At 40.4% G+C, this 20,745-nt stretch overlaps 3 long non-coding RNA genes across 3 annotated transcripts; 2 read left to right on the forward strand and 1 right to left on the reverse strand.

Annotated features, from left to right (window-relative positions):
• Nucleotides 1–447: 447 nt before the first annotated feature.
• Nucleotides 448–863, reverse strand: LOC117901274. Its single transcript, XR_004649314.1, has 2 exons — nucleotides 730–863; nucleotides 448–653 (listed from the first exon to the last, which is right to left on the reverse strand). It is a non-coding gene; the product is annotated as an uncharacterized LOC117901274 (long non-coding RNA).
• Nucleotides 864–1,184: 321 nt separating this feature from the next.
• On the forward strand, nucleotides 1,185–1,564 carry LOC117901068. The gene is made up of 2 exons (XR_004649307.1): nucleotides 1,185–1,264; nucleotides 1,328–1,564. It is a non-coding gene; the product is annotated as an uncharacterized LOC117901068 (long non-coding RNA).
• Nucleotides 1,565–4,800: 3,236 nt separating this feature from the next.
• Nucleotides 4,801–5,182, forward strand: LOC117901322. The gene is made up of 2 exons (XR_004649316.1): nucleotides 4,801–4,882; nucleotides 4,945–5,182. It is a non-coding gene; the product is annotated as an uncharacterized LOC117901322 (long non-coding RNA).
• The last annotated feature ends 15,563 nt before the right edge of the window (nucleotides 5,183–20,745 follow it).

The following is a 20,745-nucleotide window of genomic DNA, read 5'->3' on the forward strand; positions in this document are numbered from 1 at the left end:
AAAATCATATATTTATTTAGCAAATTCATGTTTCCATTAACTCTGAAGAGTGACCCTTTTATAGTTTGTGTATGACCCTAGGCAATTAACTCATTCGCTGCAGTTGGCGTTATTTAATGGAGTAAGTGTGACCGTCGATATATTGTATTTATTGTAGAAAAGTGTTTAATGTGGATACAATTTATTATTCTGTGCCAACACCTTTCTTTCGTACCGATTACACTTCCGAAGGTCAAATTACGCTCAATGCGATCCTTTTAGATAAGAAAAGTTGTAAATAAATACGTTTGTTATATGTCATATTAATAAATAATGTTTGATACATCGCTATCGTTTTATCCGTTTTCTTATCGAGTCCGCTTTGACCAGGTTCTTTATGTTGAATATTAGAAATAAAAATGTTACTGAACATTTTGAACTCAAATAATAGTTGTTTGCCGAAGGAACACCAGAAATCGAATGAATTACAAAAATATGTGTAATCGTTTTATACATTTGTAGTTGTGGCTAAAAAAAAACAGTAGGTCAAAAATGTTTGACACAACACAAGAGTATCTTCCCAGTGGATTTGTCCGTGCACTCCCCTCTGTTTCGTATAAACTTCATTTTCTTTGGACATTTCTCCTTACAAAATCCTGTGTTGTCCCTACAACCTGAAAGTGAACATGGAAATATGTTAAAAAATCCATTTTTTGTATTATTTGATTATGTGTGTAGCTGTGTACATACTTATAATCTCATACGGGTATTGACCGTTGGAGAAGATAAACCAGGCGCTCAATATCAAAGTTAAGAGCAGGTACTTATACTGAAACATCATATTTGCATTTGAAGTGAAGACTGGCGATACAGTGGCACTTTTAGGGTTTTCATATAACACTTGGAAATAATACTAGGTAAAGGTAAAGGTACTGAGTAAAGGATTATTCGCATATTACATTCAATAATTTACAGGTTAATTTCATTTGATCAGGGTATTTGTATGATACAGATTAATATAATCAAGACATACAAATCGTAAGAATGAACGTGTTGGCACAGAATAATCAATATGTTCCACATTTAACACATAGCCTTTCTACAATAAATACAAAGCATCGACCTTTATACTAACTCACTGCAACGAATGAATTAGTTTCCGAGGCTTATAAAAAACCTATAAAAGCGACAATCTTCAGAGTTAATGGAAACATGAATTTGCTAAATAAATATATGATTTTGTCTTTGCTGTTGAGCGCAATGGTTTCCATCTCAAATGGAGAGGGTAAGTAAAATCCTAAATACGATATGTAAACTAAATTAACACATGTAATTTTTTTATTTTCAGTCTGTCAAGCTCGTGGAGGAAGTTGTTATGCGCTCCCAGAAGTGGCCAACAACTGTGCAGATCCGACGAAGCATCCGAAGCTAACATATTCGTCGCCCGATTGTTCGGATACTGAAATGTGTTGCATACACTTAACTTAATTCCAGTTACAGTTGGCTCACAGTTCCATCCAATACTGCAAGGGGAGCTTCAAGTAGTAACGAATGAATTAAAATATAAAAAAAGAGTACAAATGTTTGCTTTACTGGTGCTCTATTTTATTGTAGCTGCCATAGTGACCTTGACTTATCAAAGATCCACTAACTATTTAATACAAATTGTTTTCGTAACGAGCAAACATTAGTCATTCGATCCGCTGTGTTATTCACATCCATATTGGCATCTGCCTGACTACCTGCCTGACTGCCTGCCTGCGTGCTCAATTGATCTTCGAATGGCTTTCTGAATTGTTAATATTTTCATTGACATCTCCCTTTCGGCTACAATCCTCTCGGCATCAATGGAACGCCTCAAATTAAATATCCAGCTGTAAATCTAAAAATCAAATGCAATCAATTCAAATGTCACACTTCAATATTTTTTCGAGTTTCCCTGAGTTTTTAAAGTCAAAAAGTCATTAAAAAAAAATCATAATTTGGCATTTGAAAGCTTAATATTGGCGAGACGGAAAACTAAAACCACAAAGTGTTTTGGTATACAGTATAGATACAGACCTTTATTATTTTATAGAGAGAGGAATCACTGTTTTTGTATTATTTCCTTGTTCAGAAAGACACGCGACACGTTTTTGGTTTTAATATTACACTTGGAAACTAATTCCTTCGGGACAGTCGAAGCATAAACTGTTTATTTTTTCAAACCACATCTTAAAATGTATAAAAAATTACATACATTTTTGTAGCTCATTTGAAAATCTTTTCACGAATCAAACATTATTTTTCAAACAATTATCTGCTATAATAAAATGATTAAAATTACAAAAATAATCCTATGTAAAGGTAAAGGTACTGGGCAAAGGACTACTAGCATATCACATACAATAACTTAAAGTCTAATTTCCTTTGATTGGGGTCATTGTATGATAAAGACTATTATAGTCAAGACATTCAAATCTACCGAAGAAAGGTGTTGGCACAGAATAATCAATATGTTCCACATTTAACACAAAGCCTTTCTACAGTATATACAATGCATCAACCTTTACACTAACTCACTGCAACGAAACAATTAGTTTCCGAGGCTTATACAAAACCTATAAAAGCGACAATCTTCAGAGTAAATGGAATCATGAATTTGCTAAATAAATTTATGATTTTATCTTTGCTGTTGAGCGCATTGGTTTCCTACTCAAATGGAGAGGGTAAGTAAAATCCTAAATACGATATATAAACTAAATTAACACATGTAATTTTTTTATTTTCAGTTTGTCAAGCTCGTGGAGGAACTTGTGCTTCGCTCCCAGAAATGGCCTACGACTGTGCCAATCCGACGAAATTTCCGGAGCTAACATATTCGTCGCCCGATTGTGCGGACACTGAAATGTGTTGCCTATTCGACATTGAATTCCCGTAACAGTCCAGCAGACGTCCAACAATTTTATACAGTTAATCCGAGTAAAGTTAGTTTAGGGGAGCTTCAAGTAGTAACGAATGAATTAAAATATTAAAAAAGAGTAAAAATGTTTGCTTTATTGGTGCTCTATTTTATTGTAGCTGCCATAGTGACCTTGACTTATCAAAGATCCACTAACTATTTAATACAAATTGTTTTCGTAACGAGCAAACATTAGTTATTCGAACCGCTGAGTTATTCACATCCATATTGGCATCTGCCTGACTACCTGCCTGACTGCCTGCCTGCCTGCTCAATTGACTTTCGAATGGCTTCCTGAATTGTTAATATTTTCATTGACATCTCCCTTTCGGCTACAATCCTCTCGGCATCAATGGAACGCCTCAAATTAAATATCCAGCTGTAAATCTAAAAATCAAATGCAATCAATTCAAATTTCACACTTCAATATTTGTTCGAGTTTCCCTGAGTTTTTAAAGTCAAAAAGTCATTAAAAATAAAGGACGAAAATCATAATTTGGCATTTGAAAGCTTAATATTGGCGAGACGGAAAACTAAAACCACAAAGTGTTTTGGTATACAGTATAGATACAGACCTTTATTATTTTATGGAGAGAGGAATCACTGTTTTTGTATTATTTCCTTGTTCAGAAAGACACGCGACAAGTTTTTGGTTTTAATATTACACTTGGAAACTAATTCCTTCGGGACAGTCGAAGCATAAACTCTTTATTTTTTCAAACCACATCTTAAAATGTATGAAAAATTACATACATTTTTGTAGCTCATTTGAAATTCTTTTTACGAATCAAACATTATTTTTCAAACAATAATCTGCTATAATAAAATGATTAAAATTAAAAAAAGAATACTAGGTAAAGGTACTGGGCAAAGGAATACTCTCATATAACATACAATAAATTAAAGGCTGATTATTATAATCATTCAAATTAAAATTCAAATCTACCGAAGAAAGGTGTTGGCACAGAGTAATCCATATGTTCCACATTTAACACAACTCCATTCTTCAATAAATAGAGTGCATCGACCGTTACACTTACTCCATTAAATAATGCCAACTGCAGCGAATGAATTAATTGCCAAGCTATAAAAGAGACATTCTGCAGGGTAAATGGAAACATGAGTTTGCTAAATAAATACATTCTTTTATCTTTGCTGTTGAGCGCAATGGTTTCCTACTTAAATGGAAAGAGAGGTAAGTGAAATACTATATTGGGCATATAAATTACGTGTACTTTTTTTTTTTGTAGAGTGTCATTCTGTTGGCGGAAATTGTGTGCCGCTCCATCTATTGCGTTACCAATGTGCAGACCGGAGGTGGAGTCCGAACCTAACATATTGGTCCGTCGATTGTTCGAAAAATCATATGTGTTGCATTTTCGTGCGTCGATTGCTGCAATAACCGAGCAGATGTCAAAAGATGTTCTACATTGAATAAATACAGCAAGTAATTATAAATTAATTATGTATTATTTCCTTAGGTGTAAGTTGACCGTTGATAAAAGTTAAGAATATATATGTATTTGTTCAGAAAAATCCTATTTGAATTTACTGTGAGGACTGTTTTATGGTTTTTGTATAACACTTGGAAATAAAAATAGGTAAAGGTAAAGGTACTGGGTAAAGGATTATTCGCATATTACATACAATAATTTACAGGTTAATTTCATTTGAGCAGGCTAATTGTATGATACAGATTAATATAATCAAGACATACAAATCGTAAGAATAAATGTGTTGGCACAGAATAATCAATATGTTCCACATTTAAGCCAAAGATTTACAGCAATAGCTCCATAAATAACTCCATTAAATTATGCCAACTGCAACGAATGAATTAGTTTCCAAGGCCTATAAAAGGGACATTCTTCAGAGTAAATGGAAAAATGAATTTGCTAAATAAATACTTGCTTTTATCTTTGCTGTTGAGCGCAATGGTTTCCATCTCAAATGGAAATAGAGGTAAGGAAAAGACTAAAAAGAAATATAAATTAAACGTGCACATGTACATTTTTAATTTTCAGTTTGTCACGCTATTTGAGGAAGTTGTGTCCCGCTCCAACAAGTTCCTTACCAATGTGCAGATCGGAGGTGGCATCCGAACCTAACATATTGGTCCTACGATTGTTCGAGAAATCATATGTGTTGCATTTTCTTGCGTCGATTACAGCAATAACGGAGCAGATGTCAAAAGATTTTCTACTGTAAAGAAATACAGCAAGTAATGTTGTCTCAAAGTTCCAGTAAACCGATTTTATCTCAGCCGAACCTCTATACATTTTAAAGAGCAATACATTAAACGACGCCACAAAATGCTCGTGCTGCTATCCGATCAAATCTTTATCATTAAACAAGAGAAACTCCCAGTTGGCTTCACTCGCCAAATCACTCCGATCTTAAGCGTATGTGAAATGAATTGTTTAATTTTAAAATATTCAGTTTTTGTATTATTTATCTAGGTGTACATACGTTGACCGTTGGAGAAGATAAAACAAAGTGAAGAAAATTGATTTAGGCAGACAAATCCTGTTTCCATGTACTCCGAAGATTTACGTTTATGTTGATGACAACCGCATCTATAATTGTTATAGCAGTTATCATTTAATTCATTCGTCAACCCATTAGAATGTGTGGCTAAATATGATTCGGAAATTCATTCGCTTCAACCCACAAGGGAGTGTGGAGTCTTGCTGCTACTTAGCAGAATTTATATCGCAACTTTGCAATCAGTGGCAAAGGCGAAATTGTTCTGCATAATTGCAAAAGTATTGCAATTTGGCATCTTCCGCTTTTGGAATAGAGTCTCCTTCAGAATTTAATTGAATTATCCAAGCTGCAGTCGCAACGAAATCCTTGCCAAGCCACAGGACAAGGACGCAGTTGCCAAGTGAAGAGGCGAGGCGAGGAGAACAGAAATCCCGAATCCGGCTACAAGCCCAGAGTCATGTTTTAATAATTTCTGCAGCAACAATAACGCTGGCGAAATTCAATTTTATTCAATAATATTAGCTGCTGGCTCTGCCAGTTTTGTGGCCGCCAACTTTGGTCCCTGCTTTGGCTGCAACCGCACCGCAGTGGGCGCCTGCACTGGAATCTGAACCTGAAGTCTGAATACCCAATGGATGGTAAATACACACACACACACACACCTCCTTCTCCTTCTTCTCCAATGGTTTCGTTTGTTTGAGTTGGCCGCAAACTTGAAGCCAAGTTTTGGCTAGTTAAGCCAAAAACCGCCATCTGCCGCATACTCGTGTATATGGAAATTGGGTCGCCGAAGGATCGTATCCACTCCTTAGCAGTCACACGCTTTGCTGCCTTGCACATACTCGTATACGGAGCTAGTCCTTGTTTGCCCAATAATCTACTTGAGCTCTTCGCATATGTATTCCCAGTCCGCCCCTTTGTTGATTTTCTGCCGCAGCTGGTGCGAAGTTTGTGTCAAAGCCCCAAAAGGTTTGATTTGTTAATTTGTTATTGGTTAGCCATCGCCACGGGCATTGGCTTCGGCACCAGGGAACTTGGCTCTTAATATAATTTGGTTCAGATTTAATCTCGTTTTCCTCACACTGCCCAACACTTGCCAAATTTAATTGACTATTTCTAGTGAGTCTTTTGCTTATATGAACTGGTTAAGTAATGCCATTAAAGCTGTATTCTCTGCTCGGATTAAAGTTCGAGCCACTCGTTGGCACTTAAATATTCATTTCTGGGCCTCAGCCAGCTGCTGCTGATGCTCCGAAATCCGAGACGATCACAAATTATATGTTAATGCAATTGTAATTGATACAAATTTGATTTCGCAAGGAATAAAAAAATATGTAGCAGCCTGATGCTGCTGACGGCATTGGAAATGAGAAATCATTTGGAGGAGGCAGCGCGGCAGGAAGCCGAGCAGCCTTTGTGTGGGTGTGTGGCGAACTCGTATGGCTGGCATATTGTGCCACCACGTGTCAGCTGCCAGTTGGGCAGCTTGAGTGTGTGAAGATTGGAGCCAGGGGTCGGGGTTATGGGGGTTCAGGACGTTTGGGGTCTCGAGGTGGCTGCCAGTGTTTCCCTGCAAATGCTTGAGATAACGTAATAATTTATATGAACTTTACAGGGTCATTAATTTAAAGCTTATTCAGTTGTTCAAGATTTATTAAATTAACTCAAGTTGTGGCAGCCCAGCCGAGTGGGTGGGTGATGCGGCAGGCGGACGCTCGATTCCGAGGAAATTTAAGACTTTTGGCGCTGTTTAGCGGGTAGAGCTGAAGTCGTTTGAAGCTGATAGAAAGTGGGATACTAATCGTATGAATTGGAGTGAAATGAATTGATATTAATGGAAATTAATTGAAGAGTGTAGTTCGTTCAATGCCGCTTCTTTGAAATGAAAATTAAGTTTGACTATTCCAAATTATTATTAACTTTATGATTATTAATTCGTTACTGTCGAAGCTTCAACCTTTAGCCTCAGATCGCATCGAACATAGTCGTAATACAATGGAATTAAATACGTTGTTACTTTGAATAATATTAATAATAGAAAATACGTAAATGTTGCTGCGCTGTGAAGGAGCGACCGAAAGCCAAAACCAAATGCAATCCAATTTATTGCAAAAAACCGCATTGGGTTGTTCGGAATGGGGGCGTGTCTGGCAATGGAAATCACCTGCTCAGGTGAATGTTGCTATAAAAACAAAAATACCAACAACTGCGCAAGATGGAGCAGCATTTTGATGGAAACGCTGCAATTTGGCAGTGCCGAGAGGTGGAGGCAGTGAAAGGATATCAAATACCAGACCCAGACCCCGATGGTGGGGCACAGGGAGATTCGGGGGATGGAGATGTAAGAGGAATATTCATAGAATTGCCAATGCTTGACTGGCAACAACCACAGAAAGTGCATTGAATTGAAAATGTTTGAATTTATATTGCAAGTTTGACTTGATTGAGGCACTTGATATCGTTTCCTTTTTGACAGAGCCGGCGACGACGCCACTTGACGGGTCCCTGCCCCGCCCTGGGCACTAGCCGGGTGGATTACCAGTGGACCAACCACATAGTGGGGCTCAACTAACGAGCTTCGAACAACCACTCATCAATGGGAAACGGTTCCAGTCCTCAAGTAGACACAATGCGTTTTTTGGCCAACAAAAATTAACTAAGAAAACTTTAAAATGAAACTGAATTAATTTATGCATGCAAAATAATATTGCTAGCTTGGGGATAAACAGTTGATTTTATTTCATAAAAATGTTTTTTTTTATTTTATTTAATTTTATTGTAAAATTATTTTCAAGTATCTAGTTGACTCGTAAATCGTTTAGTTCGTGTAATAAATCAGAATGGGAAGTATTTTCTTTAACCATGAAAATTTATTAAATCTTGCCCCTGGCTATGATGCCATCGATATCACAGAAAATTGTTGGGCACTGCAAACATTAAGTTTTGGTGCTCGACAAAATCATTTCACCGTGCGATGCTTAGCTTTTACTGCCGGACAGAACGTACTGTACTGTGGCAGAGCTACTGAATAATAAAAGTCACAGTTTAAACATTAATTAGAGCCATCGATGCGCAGCCAACGAAAATGCCCATTGATAGGACCATGGGCCACGTGTCCTGCATGCCAAATGGGAATCACGTAGGCGAATCCTCCATGCAGCGACCTGTTTAATGTGGATAACAATTTTAGCTCCGCATTTGGAGACTTTTTGTGTCATCCGCAGAATGGCTAGAAACTAACCGCAAAGACTAAATCCGTCGGCAAAGTTTTTGTCGTGGGAGTTTAACACCGTTTTTGGTATGCGTGGTCTGCCTTGATTTTACGACATTTTCCTCAGCGATTTCCATAAGTTTCAGTCCGAGTACCAGTGTGTCCTTGCCAGACAACAGACAACAGCCAACTCCATAAAATTACAAGATACTACCTGTTAGAAGTTTCTCTCCGCTGAAATTCCAATAAACTCACTGCACAATATTAGTTTTATGCGGCGCACACACAAGCGAAGAAAATACGAGTAATACTCGTATAAAAAGAAAAAAGGAACAAAACTGGCAAAAACAAAAAAGAAAAGCAACCAAAAACGAGTCATGTCTGTGCAGAAAAAAACTGCGAAATCATTTAAGCAAACAGTCACAGACTTTGGCAGTCCCTCGTTGGATCTACGATACCTGCATGGAAAACTTTCTGCTATGTGACTTTCAGAATTTTTAGTTTTGATTTCAAGAGTTTGCCCAGGTTTCTTCCCATTGTTGTTGGCAGCTTAGTTTTGGTTTTGGCTACGGCTTTGGCTTTGGCTGCAAATATTGCAAGTTGTGCCAAAGTCACGTGCAAGTTTACAGACATTCGGTTTGGTCCTGCTCTGTCCTGGCACTGCCACTGGCCCTGGCACTTGGCACCCTTAAAAAGGATTCCAGGCTCTAGGTTTTTGTTCGTTTTCTCAACACTTTAAACTAGCCTTGGGCTGTCCGAAGTGCTGCCCCTCCATTAGTTAGCTCAAGAAACCTTTATTAAAGAATTGTCCATTCAAGTTCTCCACACAGACTCAGTCTCAGTTGTTTTCTTGTCTCTTTTTTGTATACACTTGTAAGGTGTAGTCCAAAATCCTCTTAAGGTTGCACTGCCCAAAAGGAGATTAACAAAAAATTTCAACATCTTTCAACATTCTACTAGCAAACATTTCTCATCAACTTTAAATTTATTTTTCATCTTATGTATTTCCATAATTGTTTGCACATTTTCCATTTCCTTTCCTACTCTGCCCAACAAACAATTTCCATAAACACAAAGCAATGGTTCGTGATGAAGATTTCTCTTTCACCGCGCCATTTGGCATATTAAAAATAATTTTACAAGGAAAATAAATTACTTACGAGAAGGTTTGAGATGGGGGATATGCATTTTTCAAGTAGTAGTTTCTTTTGCAGTTATTTTAATTTATGTTTCTACTTCTCAGTAAGCCAAAAGTTGCACCAACATCTTGTGTAAATGCGACTTACAATTGAGGCTCAAGATGCAGTCAATGTGATTTAATCCTTTAGAGAGATTTCTGAATAAATACAAATATATTATTAATTACTTTAATTATCTGTGTACATTATGTTTAGAGGTCTTGGTATGCTAAAAAGGATACACTGATAAACAGTAAGTAGTTTTTTCTTTGATTTATATTTCCATTTACCTATCTTCAACAATCTCTTCAAATCTCAAACCAACTTACAAATCGTTGTCCAAACATGTTCATTTGAATGGGGAAAGCTCGAAGGAAAACTACCAGCCCCTGCGCAGTTAGGCATCCAACCCCTGTGTGCCACCTTCCCACCTTTTCACCTCCCTAGAGTCCCACTCCCCAACTACCTCCCACCCGAACTTGAGCGCCAAGCAAGCGTAAGCGGGTACTGCTCAACACCTTTTGCAGCGGTGAATGGAGCGTAAGAAATCATATCAAGCGCTTCAGCGTGCGGATATAATATATATAACAATTTTCACACAATTTTCCTAACACGTTATTTGCGCGTATTTCATATATCCTTACTGCCAGGATACTGCCTGCTGCTGCTGCTCCTGCTGCTGCTGATGCTGCGCCTGAGCATGTGTGTGCGTGTGAATTAGCGGCAAACGGATGTTGAATTGGTTTGCCTTCGTCCTTCGCCCGCCAGTCAAGTGTAAAGATGTGTGCGCCCGTGTGTCTGTGTGAAGGAGGAGCATCTTGTGGCTGCTGCTGCTGATGTCAGGTACTCGCAGAGCACAATGGGTGTATTGTTTTTATACCGATTGAAGTAAAGAAAGATAAACAAAATCAAGTAGATCAAATATATTTTTGCAAAGAGGAAACTAAAGGTTAACCGCTCTTAAATTCTTAGTTGTTGTATCCAAATCCCTGGGTATACTTCAGTCGTTTGCTCCTCTATACCATTTTTACTGGTTCTTTCTCTTCCAATGTTGACTGCTTGTTTTTATTCCCTTTTTTTCGAGAGCGGAATGTGCCCGCCGTGTGCGAGGACTGTGTGAGGAGTCCTGGCACGTTGGCACGCTTAAATCAAAGCAATTTGCCAAGCACAATCGTGTTGTAAATTATCGCCGCAGGATTTTGTTTTATTAAACCGAGAGTGGGTCTTCTGTGCCCGGATGTGTGCTGCTTCTTTTTTTGTGAGTTTCCTGAGATTGGCGCGGGGTTCTGGCATGGCTTCCCGTTGATTGCTGCTAGGATTATGTGGCGGTAGCGGGCATATTTAAAGTAGCCAAAGGTTTTCCAATTTTTAAGCAAAATACACATCATAAATGTTCTTATTTTGGAGTTGAAACTAATCAGAAATTATTACAAACATTTGTCTCCACTCCGCAAACATTTGATAATAAGAAATGCAATTCAAAAACTGTTTCCAGGCGTCTTAGTCTGCGTATCATTGGGTAAACAATTACCGCGTTTATTTAGGCACAATTTGACGAGACAATTGGCGACTTGCCCTGCAGATAAATCAGCAGCATCAGCAGGGGTTGCGAGACAAAGGCGCTCAGTTCTAAGCCTTATCTGAGGCCGCTCTGATAAGCCAAATGTCGGGCTCAAACTGACTATAAAATGCACGCCTTTTCCACTGTTTTCTGTCAGTGTCGTGCAGTCAGTAAAATGAAACAGTTTTAATTGTGATTTGTGTAGTTCGCAGCTCTGATTACTGCAGCTTCCTTAAGTAGTAACCATTAAAAGGTCGTCATTTTGTGCAAATCGATCTTTTGATTTACTACTTTAAAAAGTGCAGTCAAATTTCAACAGATTAAAGCTATTAATAATTATTATAATATGCGAATGTGTGGTCAAAATAATCGGATGCCTAAGTAGTTGATACAAGGGCGATAATGTTATGGAATTTTCGCATTGTGTGACCTACTTAAATGCCCGATTCTTTAAGTCGACATTGACTCAGCAAAGAGCAGTAAATGGAGCTGTAATAATCATACAAATATTTAAATATATCTACTGAAACCCATCATGTTTTGATTTCATTTGACTTTAGATTTATCTTGTATATATTTTGTTTTTTTTTTATTCAGTAAACTCATTAGTCAAGCCGTTGCCTTATGCCCAATGGCTTGGCAGACAGCACAACTGACTGCCTGTATTTACATACATAAATCAAAGTAGCGATAAGGTTAATACAATTGCAGCACCCACACACGGTTTGCTTACTTAACACCTCGTTGCTGATGTGAGTTTGAATGAAGAAAACAGACAGACAGACAGGCAGACAGGCCTGGCAGGTGCGCGTACCGACGTGTGCTTGTGTGTAGGTAACAATGTGGCCAAAACATCATGACAACCCCACAAACAGCAGCAATAACAATGGGCCACAACAATATCAAGCAAAGAGCTACAGGCGACAACAGCAAAATTGTGTTAAGGCTGCCTTGCCCCATGCCCCATGGCTGGCATTTTTCGCCATTTTTTTTGCACGTGTGTCAAAGCTTTGACAATGAAGTGTGTGTGCGTTTGCCGATGGTGTGAGTGTGTGACACGGTGATTCCTCAGGTATGTACCATGTCTACAGCATTGCCCATGTACTCCTGTGACTGGGTCTCGCTTATGCGAATGATTTTTCACTTTTGCCGAAATACATTTTTATAAATTCTGACAGGGCATTTGTTGTGCTCTGCCCCTGTCGCTGCTACTGCCAAAGCAGATAAAAATGTTTACCCTTCTGCCAAACAAAGTCTTGACTGGGTGGAATAAATGAGCTTACTGCAGGATGTGTGTCCATTGTCATGGGCCATGACTTATCGATGCCATGAAAAAGATTTTCAGCTTGAAATTTCCCTCTTAGCCTATGGAAAGTGATTCATAGCAGACAATAAACTGTTGCCATATAAAAAACGATTGTTACTTCATTGGATTGCATGGAAAATAAAACAGCTCAGCTGGGCTTTGGTTGAGTGCTGATCGAGAAGCTTATTCTTCCACATTCCTGGGCAAGCAGATCGTTAACTCTGAATGCAGCATCTGAATGGAAACTCTCCCTAAAACAAAAAGAAAGACAAACAGGCAACTGCTTCGAAGTGTCCAAACAAATTATGAGCTCATAAACATCTCTCTTGAGCTCATTACGGGAGGCAACAGCTCGCATCACGAATCATGCCACCATATCCTCTGTGTGACACAATAAATGAGCTGTCAAGAGCTCTCTAAACAGGGTCATCTACAACGAGAGGGGGGAGAGTCCGAGCCACAAGCAGCTGGGATAATAAACTAAATAAATATTATAACTTCATCAGAACTCAACAGCTCGTAGCTCGCTCCCTACACCCCTCAAGGCTGAAAGTGTTGAAGCGCAAAGATTGATGATAAAAGAAATACGAAGAGCGAATGAGCGACATCCTCTTTCTGCATGAAGTGTACATCCACGTCTTGACCAAATTCCTCTGCTCTCTGGCCTCTGGCCTCTGCCTATCAGCATCTCATAATGTTGACATTTCCAACACAGTTCAATGGGCATCAAAATATCAATGTGTTTGTTGTATCTATTGTTCTTATCTGTAGGGTGGGGGAAGGTAGATGCCTCAGACAGTCAGACAGCACCCGAAAGGCCTGTGGAGAGATGAGAAATGAGATGTTGGCCTGTCCCTTTGTTTGATTGACTTGGCATGGCCTTTGTTTCAATGCCTCGAAACATCTTGAAGATAACTTGTCCAAACACAGACATGGGAATAGGCAGTGGCAGTGGCATAGCCCTAGGCATGGCTCTCCATGAAAGGCTCTCCCCTGCCTCTTCTTAAATTTCTAATTTCTCGGCTATTTTCTTTTATTTTTTTTTTGTCATTTTTTGGTTCATTGAGCGACGAGTAGTTCAATATTTTCAACGTCATTTACGTGTCATTTGCTACAAGAAAATTCCCCTACCTTCTGGCTGACTGCCTGCCTGCCCAATTCGTGTTCTTATCGACGGCCCTACCCCAACCCATCATCATTAGGTCACGACGCCCGCACATCTGGCTGTGCGAGGAAAAAAGAAAAGGAAAATCCAAGGGAAATGTCATTGGGTTTTGCGTTGATTTGTTTGCCTGGCAATTATTATGCTTATCGTTGACACAAATCGCCATTTAATGAGTTCAATGCTTTTGTGTCATGTTTGTATTTCCCCATTGATTTACTGACACTGTCTAAGCAGACCACTTTGCCGATTATGCCACCCAGTGGCTTAATAAGGATCACAATTCGCTGGCTGTGACAGCTGGCGAATATTTTAACGCTCAAGTCGATTAATTGGTTCGCTTAATACTCGCACATATCACTGACAACTGTCGGGATACAAAAATTAATTGGGCAGCAAATGAATGTAGAGTATAAAGTAGAAACTATTTAAGTGGATTTCTGACTTTGTTTGGTTTAAAATAACTATTAATAAATATAATAAAAAAACACCACCCACTCTTACGCGTAATTTCATTTGTTGGCAATCTCCTAAACATTCTACCATTCGGTTTGCTTTTGGTTAAAGTTTTTGAAATAAATTCATAGAAAATCTCAGTAAGCTCTGGACTTGGCTGTAATAAATCATGTACTTGGGCCAGGGCATAAATTACAATTAAAACTGAAATATAATTATGTTATCTGGGGCAACTTTTCATTGAGGCAACAGACAACAGACACACACCCGCCCCGTGCCACATTTGCATGCAGTCAGAGTCAGAGAAGGGTGGAGGTAGATTTGCTCTGTGGCGACCTTTTGCTGGGAGTATTCTCACCTTTTAGCAAACTATTAATTATGTCTCCATTAGATGGACACAATACCATAGTTGGAAATGTCGCAAAAGTTTTGCTGTTCGAGCAGTTTGTTGCCCGCCCATAAATCTGCATAAAGGGAATCCCCTAGCTCATGCCGGGGATTGTTTGTTTCGGGCTTAATTAACATGAAGTGTGTGGCTATAATTCACCGTAGCATGTTGCATGTTGTATCTGTGTACATTTCGGGCAGGGGGAGGGGGGATTCCCGTCTTTAAGCTGCGTCCTTCCGAAATGCACTCGTGTAAGCCGATTAATGTCAGCGCCAATGCGATTAGCTTCGAGCGTCGACTTTTAGCACTTAAAGTGCATTTGCCATCAACTTGCACTGACCGCTCCTTGACCTCCTTACACTCTCAGACCCTTAGTCTGTCTCTCTGGTCAGCCAACTTAGTCTGTGCTGTATCTGCTGTATGTGTCGCAGTATTTTATAGTTAAAGTTTCGCCCCACCGACAGGCCACGCCCTGTCGTAGCTCCCTTTGACATTCTCGTGCATCGTTCATTTTGTTTTCCCTGCAATTTTCTTCGTTGTTCTACACAATTAACAGCCATTGCAGTTACCCGTACCCAGAGCCGTACCCGCACAATCATCCGTACTGTGGCGTCTACCAGCTTTCCCCTTTGGCCTGTTTGTTTGTTTGTTTGTGGGCTGAGCCGAACTCTCGCTCTACCGTTTGCGCTCGGTTGTTAGCCTTGTTAGTTGCTTGCGGGCGTGGCTCAATGTAATATGCGTTTTAGATTGTAGACTTGTGTAGGTTTGCTCTTGTGTTGTCCCTGTGCCTGTCGCTGTCGCTGTCCCTGTGCTTGGGCCTGCCTCAGCCCTGTGTATTCCCTTGAATCCTGTGACTGTGACTTGCATAATGAGTAACATGTTTGTTGAAGGCCATTGAGGCTTGGCTTGTGGCAGGCTTCAACCGCAACGTTGTTCCCCAGAAGTGAGCAATGAACGGAGGATGGGGCAGGGCATGGCTTATATAAACAATTGAAAGCGTTTCGAGCAGGCAAAAGGGCAGTAAACATAGCAAGAAAGGAGGAACATTAAAATATATACAGAGACAGTTTGTAGAGCAGCCTTCAAAGAGATATTTTGTGACAATTTGTCAAGTGAAATTTGCACTCTCTAGCTGCTGGCTGGCTGATGTTCTGTTCAAACCAATCATGTGACTGCAGATTCAATTGAATAATGACTAGGACCGGATATAAAACTAAACAGAGGCTGGCTATCAACAGCAGTTTGTGTTTTTTGGGTGGGAGCAGCAACAAATGATTTAGAAAATGATTTATGGCACATTCATCTAATTACCAGGCACCCGCAGAGTGGGCACAGGACACAGCAGCCGGAGCAGCAGTCGGAGCAGCCAACAAAAAAGCTAAAGCCCGAATGCTGATGACAATTGTGTCCCATTTGTAGCTGTTGTTGTGGGTGTGGCCGGATGTGTGGCATGTGTGTATCATGTGTGTGCTTGTCAGCAACATCATTGCTGACATTAATGACGCATGCCATCAGTCAGAGCAGAGCAGCATCCCAGCAGCCCAGCAGCCCAGCAACACAGCGTACCATAAGGAGCCCTGCCTCATGGGTGGGGTTCTGCCTAAGCCTTTTCCGCGACTGCAGCGCATCAATCGTCATCAGATTGGCAATGTTTGTGGCTGTAAAATGGCTTTCGTATTAATATCGCATCAATTATAATTTCCAGTTGACAAGCGAATTGCGTTTTAGCTTCCCGATTTGTTGCAGTTTTTTTGTTGTATTCGCCGCACACCCTGCCGCCTGTTGCAGGATGCCGCTTCCATCCGTTTATTGTGCATACGCCTGGGTGTCTGCTGCAGGAGCCATTGCCTGTGATTGACGTTGTATCCTGCTGTGGTGTGTGTCTGTAACCATTTTCCATCGACATTGTAGTCCTCGATTCGAATTTAATTTACGTTTGCCTGCACGTGGGGAAAAACCAACCAGAAATCTACGCTACAATGTAGCATTTGTTTTTGTACTTCTTTATTGATTTATCATTATGCTCGTGTATTGGAAATTGGATATTGGCTTGTCGGTGCCAGCACACAGGGTGTGGCCAGCGCACAGCTTGGGCTAATGATTGTTTCGGCATAAAAGGCAAGTGATTAACGGGGCAGGGGGCTGCTCTTATGTGCCGCAGCTTATCTTTTAATCTGATACAAATCAATTAGCTGTTGGTGGCCAAGTTAATGATTTGACAAATTAAAGAACTCTCATAACAGCAGCTTTAAATATCGCTGCGCAGACGGAAACAAATCAAAAACTAATTCCGACTCGCACACACAAAAAAAGAGACATCCTTGAACAAACCAAAAACAAGATTTCAAAGCTTAGGGCGTCCCCCCAGCAGCCCCAGACGATTGTCGGAAGAATAAACAAAACTGCAAATTTTATCGTCGTGAACGTTTATGCACAAATTGCTTCCAGGTTTTAGCGCTGTGTCGCGTCTGTCGCCTTATCGAATTTCAGGACAAGGACTACCGCAGACTCCAGGAGCGACTCCAACTCCGATTGGTGCAGAGATGTCGCTGACAATGGCGCAGATTTTGCGTGAAGTGCTACGCGGCAGAGTAAAGTTTTCATGCTCAAGGCGTGAAATGAAATCGACAGTAATTTGTGTTTATCTGCCATCCTCCAGGATGGAAACTCCCAACTCCATTCCCAGTACCACCCCCCTGTGTATGTCTGTGAAATAACAATTGTGACAACTTTTCCTACCAGACAAAATTCTGCCACGAGTAGGACGAGTATGTGGCAACAAAAGTTGCACAACAGGAAATTACTTTAATTCGAAAAGTTGACTTTATCAAACTATAACATCTAAACGACCCATCGACCGACAGTCTGACTGTCGACTACTGGTGTTAATGTCGGCGACAAATATTGTATCTGCAACTTAGAACCAATAAGCCAGCTCTCCATCATATTGTCATATCGCCTGGCGAAGGGGAAGCGGCTGCGGCAACCATCCCTAAGTCACTTTGATGGCGCATAAGTAAGTGCCAATGAATAATTCATGTGCTATTTATACAAAATCGAAATGATAATCGTTCACTTTAGCATTTAAATCAGTTCATGGCCCTGTCCCTGCCCCTGTCCCTGTCCCAGCTTTACGTTTGTGTGTGAGTCGAAGGAGCGCACAAATTTACATTTCATAGAGTGGGTCCCAAAAATCGTAGATTTCTACAAACGCTTTTCCATAAGAGATTTTCCGAGCACCTCTTTGAGAGGCAATCGTTTGCCATGGAAGAAGCTTTTCTAACCCAAAGATGAAACATTTCAATGCCTCTTTTTCCAAATCAAAGTGCTCAAATGGTATTCCTTCCAGCTGGTTTTTATTGCCACCTCAATGGGTATTTCTTTAAGTGGATAAGGACAATCTGCTCATCGTTTAAGTGAAGCGATATCCATCCTTAATTATGACACCAGATGTGTGCCGTGCTCGGGTTGAAGGGGCTCTGCCGTTTGCCATACCAATTGACATTTATGGCTTGTGCAGGCATGCAAATGCAGCAATAGCACGACCACAACCCACCACACGCCAAAGTGTGGGCAGAGAGGGGCCTAGAAGGCCGTGGCAGTGTGGCCACTGTGTGGGTGTTGCTGCCACTTATGCGGCAAACCTGAAAGCGTGCAAAGTGCAAAGAGGAAGCATCAAGTTCCTATCTGTATTTATTCATAACTGCAATTGCGATGCTCTCCAACGCCAACTCCATTTCCGTTTCCTTTCGAGCTCCTGCCGAGCGTGAGCCGCACACGCATTGGCAAGCTGTCGAGCGTGCATTTTTCTGTTAAATTGTCTTGTTGAAAGAAAATCGCACACACTTAATGGCTTGACAGTAAGAAAACCCGATTTGCATGTCACTTCCACTGTCAGGACTGCCTGGTGCATTGTTGAAATGCATTTTCACTGACAGTTGATAAACGATGTGCACTCACAGTACGAGTACTTAGAGCGTCGAGCTCGCCTGGCACATGTAGAAATGCGGCATACGGATGCCGTAGTGTAAGACACTCGACGTATTATTTCAATTCGCGATGTGTCTCAAGCTCTGCTCGGTGAGTGATGATTGTCAGACAAGACTCATGCCTCAAGTTCCAGCTCTAACTCCTACTCCAACTCCAACTCCAACTCGTTGTTCACTTCACAGCCTGCCCCTGTTCCTGGGGCTTATCGCACACTTGTTGCCGGGCTTTGCATAATTTATGATCTTTGCTGTAATTGCTCTATTTTATGTCCGCACCCAACAAAGATTTAAGGCGCTTGGCGCTGCCGTCGCAGGCATCTTCTTATCGTGCGGCAGTGGGCCACTGATTCGGGGCTTCGGCACTTAAGCCCCTCTAAAATTTATGTCAAATGCATTTGTAAAATATGCCAAACGTACGAGTACTGAAACCGATTTCTGTGCCATTTAAACGAACAACCCACAGTGGGTGCCAAAAGTGGGTTGACATTAAAATAGTTGCCCACAATTTTGAGGTCTCAAAGCTCTCGTTATTTTATGCAAATTAAATTTAAATGTAATCTTTAATATAAATAAAATATTATTACATTTATTTCTTAGCATTCTGCCGCTTTGTGGCCCACTGTGCCATGTCGATGCTGAAAAGAAACCGGTGCAAATAGTCTACCAACGCCTGCACGCCATTCCATTCCATTCCATTCCATTCCTGTTCGAGCAAAAACAGAACGTTGTAAGAAAAAAATCTTGTTGCATTTTCGTGCAGTCGTTTGTGGGGGAATATTCGTGCAAGGAAAATGTAATTTCAGCGCACGTTGGTGCTGGTGCAGGTCCTCGCCTTTGGTTTGTTCGTTTCCTTGTGCTCTTCGGCCACATATGCATATAAGTTGCAAATGCTACAAAATGGCGACAGCGGCCACGTTCCCTCGTTGCCCTTACTCCTCCCCGTTCCCTTTTCCAGTATGTGTTGTCTTTATCAGCATCGCCATCGTCGCTCGTTCGCCCTCTCTCTGTGGGGGGTCGTCGGTTGGTTGGTGTGTTTTTGCTTGGCTTTTATAGGAAATACATTTAGGACATTTTTGCAGCTAAGAACTGAGAGCCGCTCGCTTGAGCTGGGTGCTGGCTGTGTTCCCTCATCTTTTTATCTTATGCAAATAATGCAGGCCGCATGCGAAAACTCCCAACGAGTGTCAGTTAAGCCTCGCAACTCGAACTCTCCCCCCACATCTTGTTTGGCAGGTGTGTGCACTATTTACATGCGAGATAGTGCAGCCCGAAATTTGGTCACGAAATGCTGCAAAATATTTGCCAGCATTAAGCAAAGTGGGCACCGAAGGCACGAAGGCAAGACACAGGCCAAAACGAACATTTTAAATTCACATTTTTGTATGCCTGAAACGATGAGTGTGGAAAAAACATTTCCCAATGCTGCTGCATATGCCACAAATCAATACGCACTTCCACTTTTGTGCAAATATGCTCCGCACTTCTCCCTTCCCCTTCCTGCCCGTACACACACACACACACACACACAGAGACGTTCATGTGTATTGTGCAAATAAAATGGCGCCAACAAGCACGCACCATATTGTATTTATGTAAATTTATTTCCGTTACATTTCCGCCGCTCAATTGAAAATCGTCATGTGATTTTTCCACAATATTCTTTCCTTCTTCCTTCTCTTGAACGAATATTTGTTCAGCCAAAGTAAAAATCGGCTCGAAAAATACAAAACAAAAAGAATGAAAAAACTGCATGGGTTTTCGACGACTTTGAGGTTTTTCTTGCTGGCATTTAAAATGTTGCTGAATAACAGATTTATATTTTGTAACAAGAAACTCAATTGGGCAGCCAAGTTATTGAATATTTTTCCATAATTCTTTGAGAGAGAATTTCACGCTAAATAAGATCCTAAAGTTCAAACAAATATAAGTCTCGCCAGACAGTTTATTCAGCTGCTGCCCAACATTTCTGTTGCTCCAATTTGAAGTGCTGTAAGCAGACTATAAATAAAAATGGAATAATTATGCCCCACTACATATGATGATAATTTAATTGAATTTCAAATATCCTTCTTCTTGGCCAGATAAAT

Source organism: Drosophila subobscura, chromosome U, assembly GCF_008121235.1.
Source record: "Drosophila subobscura isolate 14011-0131.10 chromosome U, UCBerk_Dsub_1.0, whole genome shotgun sequence".
NCBI lineage: Eukaryota > Metazoa > Arthropoda > Insecta > Diptera > Drosophilidae > Drosophila > Drosophila subobscura.